The 18,975-nt window shown below is 36.6% G+C and overlaps 1 long non-coding RNA gene across 18 annotated transcripts in view; it reads left to right on the top strand.

The window, feature by feature from the left end:
* LOC109448664 (uncharacterized) overlaps positions 1-18,975 on the top strand; it is a 93,039-nt gene that overhangs the window by 509 nt on the left and 73,555 nt on the right. For 9 of the 18 annotated variants that reach the window (XR_012495017.1, XR_012495014.1, XR_012495005.1 and 6 more), the window contains exons 2-5: positions 201-2,755; positions 3,572-3,628; positions 8,568-8,696; positions 12,017-12,151. This is a non-coding gene — a long non-coding RNA (uncharacterized LOC109448664). Of the gene's footprint in view, positions 1-200; positions 2,756-3,571; positions 3,629-7,706; positions 7,900-8,567; positions 8,697-12,016; positions 12,152-18,975 lie in introns of all 18 variants that reach the window. The other 9 variants (XR_012495021.1, XR_012495020.1, XR_012495012.1 and 6 more) reach the window with 6 other exon arrangements.

The raw sequence follows: 18,975 nt of genomic DNA, 5'->3' as shown, positions 1-18,975 counted from the left end.
TCTTAGACAAGAGCATTCCTGGCTTAGATTTTCTTCTTTGAAAAGCCACTGCTTTGTAGGCAGGGTGGAAATGAACTCAGTCGATGCCAAAGGAACCTTAAAGGAGAATACTGTAAGGAGCAAGGAAGAGAAGCAAGTATAATTTAATCAGTAGGTTTTTGCTTTTTCCTCAATTTCTTTCTCTTCCATCTCTTAATTAGATAGCAGTGAAAAACAACCAAGTTGTTTGCATGATGACACCAGGGTGAAGAAAGGCTTGACCACTTCCTCGAAGGAAGAAAAGTTTTTTTAAGACTCCACCTACAGCTGGAGTTGCAGGGTATGACATGATTATAACTCCTGTGTCCTGAGGATTAAGAATAGAGTTCGGCCTTAAAAAAGTACCACCTCATGAAAGGTAGCATGACATAGTGTTTTAGCAGACATAATGTTTACAACAAGATCGGAAAGTCTTTGTTAGAAATTGGTATTTAAAAAACGATTTGGAATATAAGTAGGACTTAATTCTGTAAAGCTTTAATTTTCAGCCTTGGACTTTCTCAACGTAATACTCGGTACATCTTAAAGACATAACATTTGTCTCTTTATTGTGACTATTTTGGTAACAAATGGCAATGCTTTTTATAAAATCACACTGGGATTAAAAGCATAACAACATAAATTTACCTAGATTCTTTACAATCAGCTGCCTATAAGAAACAGAAAAATAATATGCGAATCTGGAGCTATCTATACATAACCGAATATACTTTGGAAGAGTTTGGGCTGTTCACGTCTAAAACGTTTTAGACTCTTGTGCATATATTTGGATAACTTGACCCTATGATTCACAATAAACTAAATTCATTGAGCTTGCTGTTTTCTTATTTGGAGGAAACAAAATTTTATTTAGTTGGATTTTAGTTGGCAATATATTGGACTCAACAACATTATGTGGGGGTATAAATATGTAAACTATTTGTACAGTTAATGTCAGGCCGTTTATCTCTGATAGAGTTGAGATGGTTAGGCTTAGAACTGAATTTGCGTATTTCAGCGGGGGAAAATAGTCTCCTTTTTTCCCTCTTGGTTGACACCTGGTGGAAATTCTAGTTGTTCAAGTGCTTGGGACCTTGTACTAGCTTTGATAACAGATACTTGTTTTTTTTCGCCACCTAGTGGTAAAAGTAGTGAATTTGCTAAGATGTCAGCTTCTCAGCCTTAAGGTCTAATACAAGTCATTAAACATTCAAGTAACACTGGGCAAGGAATAAATTTAAAAGTGCAGTACACAATAGCCTTCATTATTAAATTTATTTTAATTATTAAGGGTTAGTGATGAATAGCTGAATTCTTCAGAATGTTTAGTAAGATTTCTCCGGTTGAAATATAACTTATTTCTGAAAAAACAAGAGTCAGCTGTTTAAATAAACTAGACTTGCATTTGACCAAAAATAATTCTAAGAGATTTACTTGTAGTTAGGAAAATTGTTTTAGCACATTAAATGATTCATTCCTGTCACTATATTATGTTATTCTTTCTGAAACTTATAGGATATAATAAATCATTGTCTTTATTATTTATTTTGTTATTTCTCTTTATTTTCTTTTTACTGTGTCTTTCTAAACACTTTTTAAAACTGACAAGTTGCCAAGAATTTCTTATCCCATATAATTTTTAAGATCCTACTCACCTACCCTAATTGCCATCTTTCTTCTCTTTGGATTTTGTCACACGACTATTTCTTAAGTGCCCAACCTTGAATTTACTTCATTTTGTTTTCCTCCTCCTATTTATTCAAATTATGAAAACACCAGAAACAAACAACAAACAACTCTGGTGTCTCTAAATCCCTCTTATGTTTGTATTTCTAAAAGAAAAAAAAAAGCAACTAAATTTTGAATGTTTTCTCTTGTGATTTTTATAACCTCCCCTTTAAAAACTCCTTATCGAAATATCAACCCGTTAGTTTGAAAAGCTGTACTGTAGCCATTCATTATCTTGGGCTTCTGGACTTGCTTCACAGGGCCCTTACTGTATTTTGCATTATATTTAAGCTATTCATCTTTACCACCAAGACTCTTTCCTACTGCATCTCAGCCTACATCTCAAATGCCACTTCCTACTCATCTGCTAACTCTATACTACTGTCAATGTGCAGTTACATGCTGCTTTCTGTCCTCAGAACAACATCACACTGCTGTGTTACCTTCTTTCCCTTCTTATAACCCCTTTACCAGATTCAGTTGGCACACTGAATAAAATCAACTAGACAGAATAACTAGCTCCTCCTCCCCTTTCTAAAGCTTCTTTGGAGCTTAAATAAATAGGACTCTTCTTTTTTATGGTATTTTTTTTCTTGGATTTTTAATTCAGTGCTGTTCCACCTTACTGTATAAAGGTTCAAACTCAATCTCAAGAACTCAATCTCAAGGTGTATAATATTGAGGCAGTAATATGTCAAAATTACTGCCACATCATCACTTATTAATATATCAAAATATTCAATATTGTTATATTAAAAAAGGCAGCCATGTCAACTGAAAGTTTTGATATGTGACTATAAGAATAACCATATTAGCAGTAATAACCTGTTTCAAAAAAAATGTGAAATCCATGCTTGCTTCTTATTTTAACTAACACCTTGAGCACCATAGAAGTTAGGGAGGTTTTTCTGGTTTATTTTTTGGTATTCTGAATTTCAAGATTTTGTAACTGACAACCATTTAACATCTTCAAAATGCCATGGATTTGATTTTGGTGTGGAGACTGGAGGTAAGATTTGCTATAGTATTACCAAAATGAATAAGATTTGTTTTTTATATTTGATAGTTAATTATATGGTATGTCCATTGCATTCTTCATACTTAATAGACATTAAAATGTGTTCTGGATTTTTGTGAGAAAATTCAGTACCAAATTTGGTTTCTCTTCTTGCTCATTAAGAAATAGTGTGAAATGTGAATGCCTTTAATCTTTTATGTTTGGTTTCTTGATTTAAAGTAAAATTATTCATAATTCTGTCCACCCAGAGATATACCCCACTGTTAACTTTTTGGTACATTTCCATCTAGAAGTACAACTAGGAAGAGCCTTGTCAGTTAAACTATGGCAATGCTTCTTAATTGTGTAGACTTCTTTGGCAATAGATCTGATTAATGCCTCTAAGGGACAGTCTCTTGAATGGATTTGTAACCCATAAAGCCTGCTAAATTAGATAAATCGGCAGTTTATTTATCCAGGCTCAAGTGATATCGGGCCTGCAAAAAGAATCAGAAATGCTAAATTTCTTTTCTGAACTATTGTTATGACTTGACCAAGCACAATTTTATGTAATTTAATGTCACGAGGGTAAAAACATTATAATTATAATAACTAATATTTTTGTGATGATATTGAGTTCTAGTGGCAACGTGTAATTGAAAGGAACTAGTTCTCAGTTTTTTATATCAAATTCATATTTGGCTAAATGGAGTTTCATATTTCATAGCTTGCTTGGAGAATGTTGTTCTTCCAATCATCTACATTTTTTCTGTTGTTGAAGAGAAATTTATTATAAATGATTTTAAGACCTAAACTTGTTATTTACAGCCACTGCCTTCTCAATGCTGTTTAATGGAAGCATTTTTCAAGGATCTGCCTCCTAAGGTTAGTTTTATTTACTGTTGTTAATTATTATCCTTATGTTACCATAACTTAAAAATTGTGAGAGAGAATTATTGCTTCTCTCCCATATGTGATCAGCTCAGTTTACACGTTACTATATTTCCTATTGTTGGGGAATTTTATTTGCTACCACATTGAAGAAGTAGTTATGATGAAGGAAGTGTTTGTTGTGGAAAAGTTATAAGGAGGAGGAACAATTTAAGTTTAAAAGTTTGCTGAGGACTCACTGCCTCCAGAAGTCTAAGGTTTCAAATGAACTTTTGTTTCGGGGTCAAGAAACGGGTTAGGTGAAAGCTAACCCTTAAATTCACATTTTTAATCTATGACCTAGTAAATTCACATTTGGATAATCAGCAGTTGGTTTTAGGGTTGTTGTTTGTGTAACATACGATGAATGTTTAAATAAATTTAAAAATAAAAATATGGTGAATATTTAAATAAATTTATTACAGTAAAAGACACATTGCCATTAATCCCCCTCAGAATGCTCCCCCTTGCTTCAAACACACTTATCCCATCATTCTTGCCACTTTCTGAAGCAGTTCTAGAAGTCTTTTCGTGAGTGTCTTTAGTTGTAATGTCTTAGTTGCCTCAATGTCTTGAATCAATTCAAAATGTTTACCTTTTATGGTCATTTTGACTGGGGAAGAGCCAGAAGTCACACGGTGCCAGATCCAGTGAATAAGGTGGAGGAGGATGCACCGTGATGGTTTTATTTGAAGAAACTGCCATACAAGCAGTGATGACACGTGTGACACGGAGCCTTTCCCATTGTGATCAGAGAATATGCTGAATGCTGCTGCCTAGTGCCATCCAATGGAAATGAGACAGGATAGTTAGCATGTGGCTAGGTAGACAGGGGGGTCCCTGGTGGAATAAACAAAAAAAACAGCTATATTCTGAAACTCTAGGTCCTGGAATGTCTCCTTCACTCCAGGACAGGGACACGAGAATACACCTTGAGGTTAATAAATAATCTCAAATCCCTTTTGCCTGGACAAAGGAGTAGATCTGGTAGGAATGGGTTAGTTGTTAATCCCTTCAGGATGGGCAAACAGGACAAACATGATAAATGAATTGAATTAGAAGGCTCCAATCCCCTTTCCCATACAGGCAAGGGAAGGTATAAAAGTAAGAGCTTTTGCCTCAGTCACTGGGCACCCCCACTTGGGACCCCCTCCCACTCGGGAGCAGCAACCTCTTCTCCTGCCTGTAATACACTATCTTCCTTACAACTTTTTGCCTCTCCCTGGTCTGTGTGTCCATTCTTCGGCTTCACGAGACAAGACCCCAGCCCACACCTAGAAACTGCTAGCAGATCCAGCATCATTTGGGGACTCACAGGAAAAATATTCCTACTTCAGAAAGGCAGGGATCTTCAATACGGGAAGCTGCTTGTCGACCCTCAGTAACAGTATGTGACAAGTTTCAACTTATTCGGTGCAGTCAGTCATGTGTGAGTTACGGTTAAGAGAAGGTATGTTTTAAAGTGTGCTGTAAATCATCCTCCATTATGACAAGGCTCCATGTCACATATCACTTCTGGTACAGCAATTTCTCTCAAATAAAAACATTACGGTGTGTCCTCATCCACCTTATTCACCAGATCTAGCACTGTGTAACTTCTGGCTTTTCCCCAAAGTCAAAATGATTCAGGACATCGAGGCAGCCACGCCAGTGCAACTGAAGACACTCATGAAAGAGGACTTCCAGAACTGCTTCAGAAAGTGGCAAGAAGGAGGGGTTAAGTGTGTGTGAAGCAAGAGGGAGTATTTTGAGGGTAATTAATGGCAATGTGTCTTTTACTGTAATACATTTTTAAAAAATTTAAACGTTCACCATATTGTTTGATCACACCTCGTAAACATCTTTTAGTTCATATATAAACTACTTAATATATGTTAGTGGAAATATGAGGCAACTGAAGCTTTCCGCCACAAATTGATATATCATTTTTGTAATTATGGATTTCAAATTATTTTGCTGTAGAGAATCTGATAGAAAGAAATTTATGATTATAAAATGATGTTCTGAACTTAAACCTTGTTTTTATTTCATCAGTCTCATGTGTTTTCATGTGGTTATATGGAAAAACTTCCCATAAGATTCTACAGTCTTACAATAAAAATTGTTTAAAAATAACATCCCATTATCAATTTATCACATATCAGTAAATGTTTATTGGGTGTCTATTATGTGTCAGGCATTATGCCAAGTGCTGGAAATACAAAAATGATTAACACTTAAGCACTAGATAAGACATGGAGAGTGACCTTGAGAGTGTCCTTATGAGGGTGAAGGGCAAGAGATCCATCCTCTGTTGGATGTGGGGTCAGAGGGGGATGAGGAGAGTTATGGTAGACAGATAGTCCAGAGATGCCTCAGTGGTCAGGCTCACATTTAAAGAGTGGACATAGCACAGGTATGTCTAGTAATGACAGGAAGTCAAGAAGACTTTTTGGGGAATTGGGAAGCCTGGCTGGTAAGAGACGATGGGAGGGAGGGGGTCAGGGTTGGTGGGATGAAGTAGCTTTTTCCTTTTATAGTTGTATAGGACATGTATATGTAATCCAAGAAATCCAGAAATCACCAGGTTGTATACTGAGTGGTGTCTGTGTGTGTGTGTGAGTGTGTGTGTGTGTGTGTGTGTGAGAGAGAGAGAGAGAGAGAGACAGAGAGACAGAGAGAGATATTCATTATAATATCTGGAATACTAGCATTTTAATGTGATTGTTATGTTATAACCATAAAATATTTTGTTTCACGTATTATCTTTGTTGGTCTTCTTAATGGCCTTACGTGGTAAAATACTATTACAGTATATCTATTTTATAAACAAGGAAGCAAACTTAGAATGATAAAGTAACTTGCCCAATCTCATACAGCTAGGAACAGGTGGTGCCAGCTGAGCTGATGCTCCTAATCACTAGGCCATACAGCAAGCAAGCCAGTAGGCTTATTTATCAATGTCTCCTCCAAAAAGGCTTCTGTAACCATCCTCCTCTCCCAGTTTGGATTATGTGTTTCTCTTAGGTGTTCACAGCACCTTTTAAAAACCCTATTCCTTAACAATCTTTTATGTAATGTGTACATTTATTGTCTCTTTTATAATACTCCAAGCCTCTCAAGGGCACTCTCCATGTCTTATCTAGTGCTCAAGTGTTAATCATTTATATATTTCCAGCATTTAGCATAGTGCCTGACACATAATACACACCCAATAAACATTTATTGATATGTGATAAATTGATAATGGAATGTTATCTTTAAACAATTTTTATTGTAAGATTGCAGAATCTTATGGGAAGTTTTTCCATATAACACATGAAAACACATGAGTCTGATGAAGTAAAAATAAGAATTAAATTCAGACCATCATTTTATAAATGTATGTCGATTGCCACAAAGTAACCATCATAATGTATCGTCTAATTGCAGTCGAAGTAAATAAGTATTCCTGGCCTGTGCTAAGGTAGAGTCTTATGGTTATAAAGTAATAATCATATTAAATATACATATATCTCCTTTCAGCATTTTTCTACTTATAGTACATTTGGACCATTATTTATAACTGATGAGCAAAGAGTCTTCCAGCCTACTTTTGATTGCTTAGGAAAAATACAGTTGTATGCCATAGCAGAGAGCAAAATACCTGACTGTAAGAATTTGAGGAAGTTAAATGAAATTTACAATATTGTTTGTCTATATTTTTAATATAGTTTCATAGCTGACATTTAATAAAGTATTCTGAACAGATTTGCAAGTAAGTAATAGAAAGATTTATTTCAAAGATCTCAATTATATGATATTTTATTTGCTATGTATGTTGAGATTATATATAGGTGATGTCTCTTAGAAATTAAAATCACTAAAAACAAATACTTATTCATTCATAGGTTTGATAAATACAACAATTGGGTATGTGAAACTCTAGATACACACACACACACACACACACACACACACACACAGATGAGGTTGGACAATTAAGTTCTCGAACTCATCTTAGAAAAAGTGCTACATATGTCATTGCTGAATGTCACTATGGTCACCTTTGAAGGACTCCCCTTGGGAAGCTATGCACTGATGCCAGCACCTAGTCCACCCTTCAAAGCAATTTTGGAACTCTTTATCTGGAATGGTCATCAGAGCTGTCATCGTATTACGCTTTATGTCCTGAATGTCATCAAAATGTGTTCCTTTCAATATTTCCTTTACCTTGTAAAGAAAGAAGTCATTGGGGTCCAGATCAGGTGAGTGGGGAGGGTGTTTCAATACAGTTATTTGTTTACTAGCTAAAAACTCCCGCACAGACAGTGCTGTGTGAGCCGGTGCATTGTCGTGATACAAGAGCCATGAATTGTTGGCGAAAAGCTCAGGTTGTCTAACTTTTTCACTGACCCTTTCCAGCAATTCCAAATAGTAAACTTGGTTAACTGTTTGTCGGGTAGGTACAAATTCATAATGAATAATCCCTCTGATATCAAAAACGGTTAGCAACATTGTTGCAACAAGTTCGCAAACTTAATTGTCAGACTGCACGTGTGTGTGTGTGTGTGTGTGTGTGTGTGTGTGTGTATGTGTATGTGTACAAATACATATATATATGTAGTGAGGGTACTAAAAAAATTCATACTAGTGGACACTTGGGTCAACGTTGTTCAAGCAGTAGTTTGCCGTAATCAGAAGTATCTGGACGAAGTGTCTGGATGCTGATGGTAACCACTTTGATCACCTCTTATAATTGCAGAAACCAAATGTGACTTGTTATTGGTATATATTTGTTATTGATATATATTGAGTATTACAATTTTAATAGTTTTGTTTTTCCTTTTTAAAAATGTATATACATTTTTTGGCACCCTTTGTATATAATTTTAAATAATTTTACATATGTTTTTAAAATATTTTTTATTTTTAGAAGCAATGAAATATTTAGGTGGAAAATAATTCAATATTTGCTATGGAGAAGCAATTTTTTATGGATTTATGATGGAAATGAGATATAACATTTTGGATACTGGCAAGATATCAGAGAGCATGAGCAATGGTGAGTGCTGTAAATTAAATTTGTATGAATTTAACTCCTGAAAAGATAAATTAGTTTTCTCTTAATAATTAAAAGAAAAGTCGTAGGCATGTGTTTAGTGTATTATTTTATATACTTACTAAACAAAGGAGATCTATGATAAAATTATACAGGTAGCAAAGGTGAAACATGATAGTTAAATTTAGAGAAAGAATATGGTCAGTGAGTAGACATGTACAATCATGTAATTTAAAATTTTCACTTCTGGAAGCCAGAATTTTTAGCTTAAAATTTATAAAAGAAACAGTATAAGATAGACAGAAAATTCCCACATATTTTCTTCACAAGTATGAGACTCAAAAGATCTTTAAATGTATCATGTACAATGTCCAGTCTGTAAAGCCCATTAATTAGTTGAATTATTATTTTTACTAATAATAGGACTTTCCTCTTTGAAACAATGTTTAGTTATTAATAAATGACTATTTAAGTGTTAGAAAACATGGTTTTCCACAAATTTATACATTTAGCCTCCACTGTTTTATAATATGTTTAGGTATATTTTTCTTATAAATAACCATATTTGCTATACAATATATATGTAGACTTTGCGGTGGGGCTTTGCTGTTTAGCTACAAGGACAGGGAGGAAATACTCCTTGCTTGAGTGGTGCTAATAGTTTCTGTTATTATCTCATTTCCCAGAAGATAACTTTCTGTAAGAACATATTTTTTTTAAGGATGTAAATCCAGTTGAAAAGAACTCTATCAAGGAGAGACTTGTTATATTTGTGTTAAGAAGAAGCAGTCTTTAACTCTATTTGCTTGATAAATAGGATACATAAAACAAAATCAAAAGATTAGATATGAAAAGAAGACAATTTTAAGGAGCTCTAGAAGGAAAAATACATTTGACTATTTACATAATTCTTTAAATATAAAATGATATAGATGGTAGGCTAAGCTCTTTACATGTTTTAGACCATTTGATCTTAACAGTAATGCAGTTATCCTCATTTTGCAGCTGGGAAACTGAGGCTTAGAAAGGTTGAGTAACTTGCTCAAGGTCACACCCTAAATGGCAGAGTTACCTTTACAAAATTTGCAATTTAAGAGGGAATATAAACAAATAGTTACAATAGAGATATGTATGCAATAGATGTGTTTTACCAATAGGATTAGTATAGTGTTAAGGAGCTACTAGCAAAGGTTGAGCCTTCCCAGAAGAGTTGAGATTCATGAGAGAGGAGAGGGAAATTGGGGGATTGCTTAATGATCAATCTAGAGAAGTAAGATTAGAGGCCAGATTATCAGAATCATATAGCTAGCCAGAACATATAATTGTCCTTTAGAGTGAAAGGGAGGCTAATAATAATTATGTTGGTACAACAAAAATTAACAAAAACTGTCTTGGGCAAAACAGTACGTATGGCAATGTAAGGAGTTTGGACTTTATTCTAGGAGCAGTCAAGAACACTGAAGGATTTTTAAGGGGAATAACATGATGTTATTTGTATTTTAGAATAACTCAGACTGATGTGTGGAAAATGGGTTGGAAGAGACTTGGAGACTGAAATAGGCTGTTTCAGTAATGCAGGAGAGTGATGATAGTGGCCAGAATTGTGTACTATCAGAGAAGCTAGAGAGAATGGATACGTTCAAGAGATAATTAGAATGTAGAAATCAATAGAACTTGGTGTGTGATTATATATATATGGGTACAGAGGAAGACACTTTGATTGATGTATTATAGTGGAGGGAAGGGGAGTCATGGATGACAATGCGTTTCTGGCTTAGGCAACTCCGTGAGTGAATGGTGGAGCCTTTCACTGAGATGAGAAACATAGGGAAGGAGTGAGGATGATGATGAATTTATATTCATTCAGTTTTATATTCATTTTTAATTTTTTTGATTTTTAAATATTTGAAAAAATAAGAAATGTACAGAATATTTGCAGGCACAGTAAGCAGACCTTTTTTTCCTGACCCATTTGAAAGTAATTTACCATTATGATGCTCTACTACCCCGAATACTTTACTGTATATTTCTTACAAATAAGGGCATTTGTCTGCACAACCACAATACAACCATGAAAATCAAGTCGTTGATATTACATTACTACCATCTAATCCTCAAATTCCAATCAAATTTCACCAGTTCTCTCAGTACTGTACTTTAGAACAAACAGATACAGTTCAGAATCATCTGTTGCATATAGCTGTCATGCGCCTTAATTCTCCTTTAGTTGGAAACTAGTAGCAATACAGTCTTTCCTGGTCTTCAGTAACCTTGACATTTTGAAGATTACAGACCAGTTATATTATGGAATGTACATGTGGGCCTTTTCCAACTAGGATTTTGGAAGAGAATTAAGCCTAACATCCTTTTTGTATGAAAAAATTAACTTCTTTCATTACACCTAGAATGATGTTAATTATGTACCATTCTTCAGAGAGTTGAGAAAATAATCACTGTGTTCTGTGGTTCAGTTGAAAAAGGCTGAATTATTAGATTTTGATAGGAAGACCTCTTTTCCTCACATTGGATCCTGTCAGATGACAATTTTGATTTGCCCTATTACTGATGGTCACTTGATTAAGGGTATGTCTGTCAGGATTCTCAAATATTAAGTTAGTTTTTTTTCCTTTCTTGGAAATTAGTGTTTGTTGGAGAAGTTCTTTGAGACTTTGCAAGTATCCCATACCTCATCAAACTTTCAATTTATTTATTTATTTGTAGTAATATTGATTATTATGGGCCTTAATTCATTACTATCATTATTTATCTTGATGTTCAAATTGTTCCCAATTTAGCTACTGGAAACCCCTTCCATGTGGCTTATGTTCTCTTGCCATGTCTCCATCATTTTTTGACTACATTCTTTCTTTCTGTCACAAGATATTAACAAGTTCATCTTGTACTTTTCTTGCCTTAGCCCTGGAATCAGCATTTTAGCCCTGAGTCTTTTTAGTGGAGAATAATATTTAGAAGACCTGGGCAAGATCTGGGCATTATGTGTGCTCTTTGCTTTTGGAGTGTAGTGCTTTAAGCCTTTCTTAATGAAGAGAGCTAGGATATGTACACACACACACACACACACACACACACACACACCACACACACACACATTTGCATATCTATCAAACCATGAGTATGCACTGATACCATCAGTTCTAATCCAGTACTTCAGGGTTTGTTCTAATTTTCTCCTTTTCCATATATGTAACCCCCTTCTCTGACATTGAGAAACCTGGCTCCCATTGGCCTTGTTATATTTTTTGCTCAGTCCCATTGTATATAATCAATCTCTTCTTTCCACTGCTATTCCCTTGACTTTTTAGATGCATTATTTCCCTGAGTGGGCTCTGCTACCCACATCAGGCTGTTCCTTTACATGGATGTACTCTCATCAACTCAGGCTTAGACTCTCCACATGGGACTGACCTTTGTGTGATGCCATCTTCATCCTGTATCAGGTAGGCTCAGACTTTTCTCATGCTGCTCCCACTTTTCCTTCCCCGACCCTCCCTACCCCTTCTTTCACAAACAGGACAGGTATACAACTATTTCAATTTAGTTTTGAATGAGAAGAGAAAGATAGGGCAGAAGCGAAAAGGAGACTCATTCAGGAAAGAATTGTTTTTGACAAGGTGCCAATGTAGAGGGTGAGGTAAAGAAATGAAAGAGACAGAGGTAGTTGATAAAGCCACTTCTCTCAGACAGTAGAAAGGGATGGGATCTAGAGTGCAATCCTGAGAATTCGTATTAAGTATGAAAAAGAGCATGTTCCCAATTCAGTAGAGAGTGGGAGTGAATAATAGGTTCAATACAGGTTGGCTTGAGAGTTTCCTGTCTGGCAGTGAAGTGAATTTCCATCCTATAGGTTTTACTTCCTCTGTGCAGCCATTGCTGAGAAGGAGTGATTTAGTTGGAGATTTGAGGAAAGTGGAGAGCGTTCTGAAATAACTGTAGCTAATGAGAAAGTGAAACAAGCAAAAAAACAGAAAGAATTCTGAGCAAAAACCAGAAAGATCTGAGGAAAAAAACCTGAAAATGAGTTGAGACACAAACCTGAATAGTTATAGTGTTTTTTCCAGCAGCCTCCAGTGCTAGGAGTGGAGAAGGCAGTTTTTTATCAGGCAAACAGTTAATAGAAAGACATGGCACAAGTAAGTTGAGGATATTGGCTAGAGAGGTTGAAATGAAGGAATGAATATTGAACGTTGAAATGAATAGTTTTTTAAACTATCAGAAGAGTAAAGGAAGAGAAGAGGAGTCTGGAAGAGGGACAGTGGATGAGTTGTGGCCTACCCCAAGGTCCTTGTGCTGTTTGGTCCCAAACAATCAAAAACCAACTCTAACTTAAGGGTATATGTGTTGGGGAAGGAAGGGGAAAGATTTATTTTAAGTATATTGGGTAGCTCACAGAATTAAAAGTCAGGCTGAACAATCATGCCTCAGAAATACAGGAAGCCTGTAGCTCTGGTGGCATAGGTATTAGGAAGCTTCTTAAGATGACCATGGTTGGGATCAATTGGCTCTGCCATCACCTGTTCTTGTATTACTGTTCAGGATTCAAATACTGAGGAGAAAGGTTAATGTTTAAAGGGCCTTGCTTGGGTCTTGTGCCCACCCACTTGGCCAAAAGATTGAGGGTTCAACAAGACTGCATCAAATGGGGTAGGAGTAATTCTCTCAAAGGAAAACAAAGGTGCTATTAAGAGAAGAATGGATGCAACTCTGGCAAAAACAAGAGATGTTCAGCACTGGTAGATTGCATGTGGGTATTGAATTTATGCAGGATAAAACATGCTTTGCTATGGAGAGGAAGATGAATAAAATGGTAATCTTTTTTTTAACTGTTGTTTTTCTTAATTACAAAAATAGTGCATGTACACTCTAAAAATAATTAAAACTATCCCCTTCCCCCAAATGTTCAACGAATACGACCAAAATACGACAGCAAAGGGGAAAAGAGGGTAGAAAGAGACAGATTAATTTGAAAATCACCATTTAAACATTTCCTATGGTTCAGATCTGTTGTGTATACTGTGGATATGAAAGTGAATAATGAGAGTTTGGTCTCTTGTACATAGTAAGTTGAAGTACAAAACAGTGCATTGAAAACTTTAAGATCTTATGCAAATCCAAGGTTGGTTTTACTAAGAATGTCTCTTTGGAAAAGACAGGTAAGTATGTGTCTTCAATTTTTATAATACAATAAAATCAAATGAGTTTTTAAAGATTTTTATTAAAATATTGCTAAAACCTTGCTATATACAATATTATATTAGTTTCAGGTATACACCATTGTGTACCTAAAGAAGTGATCACCGTGATAAATTCAGCAACTATCTGGCACCATACCACACTATCACAGTATTATTGACTATATTGCCTATATTGTACATTATATCCCCATGACTTATTTGTTTTATATCAGGAAATTTGGACCTCTTATTCCCCTTTACCTTTCCCCCCTTTTTAATTTTTCAATTATAGTTGACAGTCAATATTATTTTATATTAATTTCAGGTGTACAGCATAGTGGTTAGATGTTTGTGTAATTTAAGAAATGGTCCCCCTGACTAGTCTAGTACTCAACTATACATAATTATTACTATATTTATAATTGACTATATTCCTTGTGCTTTTCTTTACAGCCCCATGACTATCTTGTAACTACCAATTTGTGTTTCTTAATCCCTTCAACATTTTTATTCTGCCCCCTAATCCTCTTCCATCTATCACCCCAACATATACAGTACGAATTTGACATCATATATAGGTATTACAATATTATTGAATATATTCCTTATACTGTAACCTACATCCCCATGATTACTGTGTAACAATCAATTTGTGCTTCTTACTCCCTTCCCCTTTTTCACTCACCCTGAACCCTTTTCCCATCTGGTAACCATCAACATGTTCTCTTTATCTATGAGTTTGTTTCCGTTTTTTTGCTTGTTTGTTTGTTTGTTTATTTTGTTCTTTAAATTCCACATATAAGCAAAATCACATTTCATCTGTCTTTTTCTGTCTTACACTCCACTCAGCACAGTACCCTCCAGATCCATCCATGCCACCCCAGAGGGCGAGAACCCAATCCCTTTCATGGCCAAGCAGTATTCTATTGTGTATGTGTACCACCTCCTCCTTATTCTTTCTTCCATTGACAGACACCCAGGCTGCCTCCACATCTTGGCTATTGTAAATAATGCCACAAATGAACATATGGATGCACGTGTCCCCTCGAAGTAGCATTTGAGTTTTTTCAGATATATACCCTGACGTGGGATTACTGGGTCCTTCTTTGTTGTTATAGCCTTTGTTTTAAAGTCTATTTTGTCTGGTATGTGTATTGCTACCCCAACTTTGTTTTTTTTCATTTCCATTTTCATGAAATATCTTTTTCCATATCTTTCCTTTCCATCTGTGTGTGCCTTTCTATCTGAAATGACTCTCTTGTAGACAGTGTATGTAAGGGTTTTGTTTTCTTATCCATACCCCTTTGATGTTTTTTGAATGGAGCATTTAACCCATTTACATCGAAAGTAATTGTTGATAGATGTGTAGCTTTTGCCATTTTATCATTCATAATTTTGATCTTTTTTTTTTTTTACTATCTTAAAGAAATCCCTCTAACATTCTCTCTCTCTTTTTTTTTTTATACTGTGTGTTCTTTTATTTCTTTCTTTTTTTAATTTTTTTTTTTTATTGGGGGATATTGGGGAATAATGTGTTTTTCCAGGACCCATCAGCTCCAAGTTAAGTCGTTGTTTTCAATCTAGTTGTGGAGGGCACAGCTCACTGGCCCATGTGGGAATTGAACAGGCAACCTTGGTGTTATGAGCACTGCGCTCTAACCAACTGAGCCAACTGGCTGCCCCTTCTAACATACTTTGTAATACTGGTTTAGTGGTGATGAACTCCTTTAGCTTTTTCCTAGCTGGGAAGTTCTTTATCTGTCCTTTGATTCTAAATGATAGCTTTGCTGGATAGAGTAATCTTGGTTGAAGATTCTTGCTTTTCATCATGTTGAAAATTTTGTGCCAATCCGTTCTGGCCTGCAAAGTTTCTGTTGAGAAATCAGCTGACAATCTTATGGGGGCTCCCTTATAAGTTACTAGTTGCCTTTCTCTTGCTGCTTTTAGGATTCTCTCTTTTTCATTAACCTATGCCATGCTCGTTATGATGTGTCTTGGTGTGAGCCTGTTGGGTTCATCTTGTTTGGGATTCTGCACTTTCTAGGCTTGTATGTCTATTTCCTTTGCCAAGTTAGGAAAGTTTTCAATCATTATTTCTTCAAATAGGTTCTCAATCCCTTGCTTTCTCTTTTTCTCTTTCTGGTACCCCTATTATGTGAATGTTGTTGTGCTTCATGTTGTCCCAGAGGTCTCTTAAACTATCCTCATTTTTAAAAATTCTTTTTTCTTTTTGCTGTTCCTATTGGGCGTTTTATGTTATTTTGTCTTCTAAATTGCTGATTCGATCCTTTGCTTCATCTAGTCTGCTGGTGATTCCTTCTAGTGCATTCTTGTTTCCAGTTATTGTATTCTTCACTTCTGATTGGTTCTTTTTTATGGTTTCTGTATCCTTTTTTATGTTTGCTATCTCTCTGTTGAAGTTCTCACTAAATTCCTCAAGCACCCTTGTAACCATTGTTTTGAACTCTGTCTCTGGTAGATTGCTTACCTCTGTATCATTTAGTTCTTTTTCTGGAGATTTCTCCTGTTCTTTCATTTGGGACGTATTTGTTTGTTTCCTCATTGTGGCTGCCTCTCTGTGTTTGTTTCTATGTATTAGGTAGGGCTGCTATGTCTCCCAGTCTTGGCCAGGCGGCCTTATGTTGTAGGTACCCTGTGGGGCCCTGGCCCAGTTTCCTTGGACATATGCTCCAGGTGCTCCAGGAGGGTCCCTTGTGTGGGTTATGTGTACCTTCCTGTTATAGTTGAGACTTGATTGCTCTTGCATGTTACTGGGTGGGATTCACCCTCAGGCTGATTGGCTGTGGGGTTTGGCCACATCCACAACTTATAGGCTGCTATGCAGGGTGCTTACCCTAATGAGCAGGATTTGCCCCAATGGGCTCTTGTGCCTGTTGAGACCACTTTGGGTGTGCTTGTGGGGCTAATTGGGTAGTGCTCTGCTGTGGTCAGAGCCATCCTCCAAGTATGTTGGTTCTGGGGCCTCTTGGGAGCAGCTGTGGTGCAGGCTCAGGTCACCCACTGCCTGTGACCGGCTGGGGACTATCTGGTAGGAGCTACAAAGTGATCTGCTGTTGTTTGCTGCCTGTGCTAACCTGGAGTCTACACTGTGACTGAGGAGGTTTGCCACCAGTACCAGGCCTTAGGGTAGCTCCACAAAATGCCAGAACACTGTGAGGCCTGCTGCCACCCGCTGGCTCCCTTAAACTTTTCATTGTGTTAATTGATTTCAAGTTTGTTCTCCAAAATATGTCAGAAATACACAGGAAATAATTACAGTATTTATATGTTAAGTAAATACAGTTAAGGTACTACATTTTATTAAAATAAATGATTACTTTAAAGTATAAAAATTTTCTATTGTTATTCATTCTTGAAAAACACAAAGATATAGAAAAATATACATCTGCTTTCCTAAACTTCCTTTCTGGAACACTGAGCTTGTGGGGTAAAGTCAAAAACGCTGCAGTCAGCGGCATGGAAATATCATTTGACTATAAAGGAATGTCGCAGCAAAAAGGTTAAGGTTCAGCCACTGATAAAGCCTCATGTGGTACACTAGTTGGGCAAGGTGAGCTTTCAGGGAGTCACTTCTGTGGGAAGAGTTGTGTTCACCAGGTTAACATAGACTCTGGTTTGGTACCAGTGCTAAGCCTAAAGCTACTCAGCAAAAATCTCAGAGCACACCGAAACCAGTCGCCACCGGGTTGGGGCTTGTGGACTCTGATAGTTTTCCAAGAAAGAATGCAATTCTGGTGGGGTTGACTGCTCATGGAGAAAGTGCTTCTAGTGTCGGGGGAGTTGGGTGGGGTGGGGTTCCAGTGAGTCAGCAGTGTGGAGCAGCGGAGCTCACTCAGCCAATCAGATTCAGTTTTAGCCTGTGGGGGAGGGCTCAACAGGGAAGATGGTGCCTGCCTGCTGGCTACTCAGGAGATGGACCCCACACGTGCCAAATGGTGATTGTTCTCCAGCCCTTGCTACAAAGCCACACACTTTAGTCTGACCCTCATGAGTTAACGACACCCTCCAAGTTACTGTCCATCTGCCCAAGACCAAGGTGAGTGCCTGCGACTAAGAGAGTCTGTGCACAGGCTGTTTAAGAGGACATCTGGGTTTCCTGCATCCTTCTGTCACACCTGGGTGGTTGGAATCCCTACTGTTTTTTACAGCCAGCTCTTGTGGGATCTCCTCTTTCCGGCATTAGTTCTCTGGGCTGGGTAGACTGGTTTGAGGCTGGGGTCCCTTGCTCTTCTGGGGGGAGCCTCTGCAGCCGAGATATCCCTCCTAGTTCTCAACTACCACACGGAGGTTTGGGGCTAGCCTGTTTCGCGTCTCTGCCTCTCGTACCAATCTCCAGGTGGCTTCTTCTTTATTTCCTTCATTAGAAAACTTCTGTTTAGCTAGAATTCAGATGGTTCTCCAGGTTGATTGTTATATTTAGTTGTATTTTTAATTTGTTCTCGGAAGGAAGCAGGCAGTGTTTATCAACCCCGCCATCTTGGCTCTCTTAATTGATTTTTTTAAAAAAATTCTTTTAGAATGTTCTGTAATACACACATTTAAGAATTTACTTTTTTTTGTTCTTGTTCTTCTCATTGTCCACTACTTTTGAGACAATATGTAACCCCTCCCTGCTGAAAAACAAAACACAAACTCTCCCACCCTGCTTTTTTTTTTTTTTTTTTTTGAGAATTTTTATGAGTTTATTTGAGCTAAACTGACAACATATGCTGGGGAGCAAGATTGTAAATGCTTCCCCAGCCTGCTTTAGAAAGTCAACATGTTAGTGTAAACAGTTTTATTGAGTAGAACTCTACTTGGTGGATATTAACATAATAATGTTTTTATTTTTTTCCACTCACAATTCCCAATAGTGCTTTGTAGAATCTCCCAAGATAGTTTCTTGGGCATGTTCCACAACTTTCTCATCACTTTCAGTTATTAAAAAAACAAAAACAAAGCAAAACCAAAGTAATTTCACTCCAGTGTAAAAATCCAATCACAAATCTGATTCAAATATAATCCTCTCAATTCCCTCTACTATCATCTAAGTCCTTTGTTGGGGAGGAGGAATATGAGAGATGGCAGAG

The sequence above is a fragment of the Rhinolophus sinicus genome, linkage group LG03 (genome assembly GCF_036562045.2).
Source record: "Rhinolophus sinicus isolate RSC01 linkage group LG03, ASM3656204v1, whole genome shotgun sequence".
Taxonomy (NCBI): Eukaryota; Metazoa; Chordata; class Mammalia; order Chiroptera; family Rhinolophidae; genus Rhinolophus; species Rhinolophus sinicus.
Note: the sequence above shows the minus strand (reverse complement) of the source record. Positions and strands in the feature narration are given on the sequence as shown.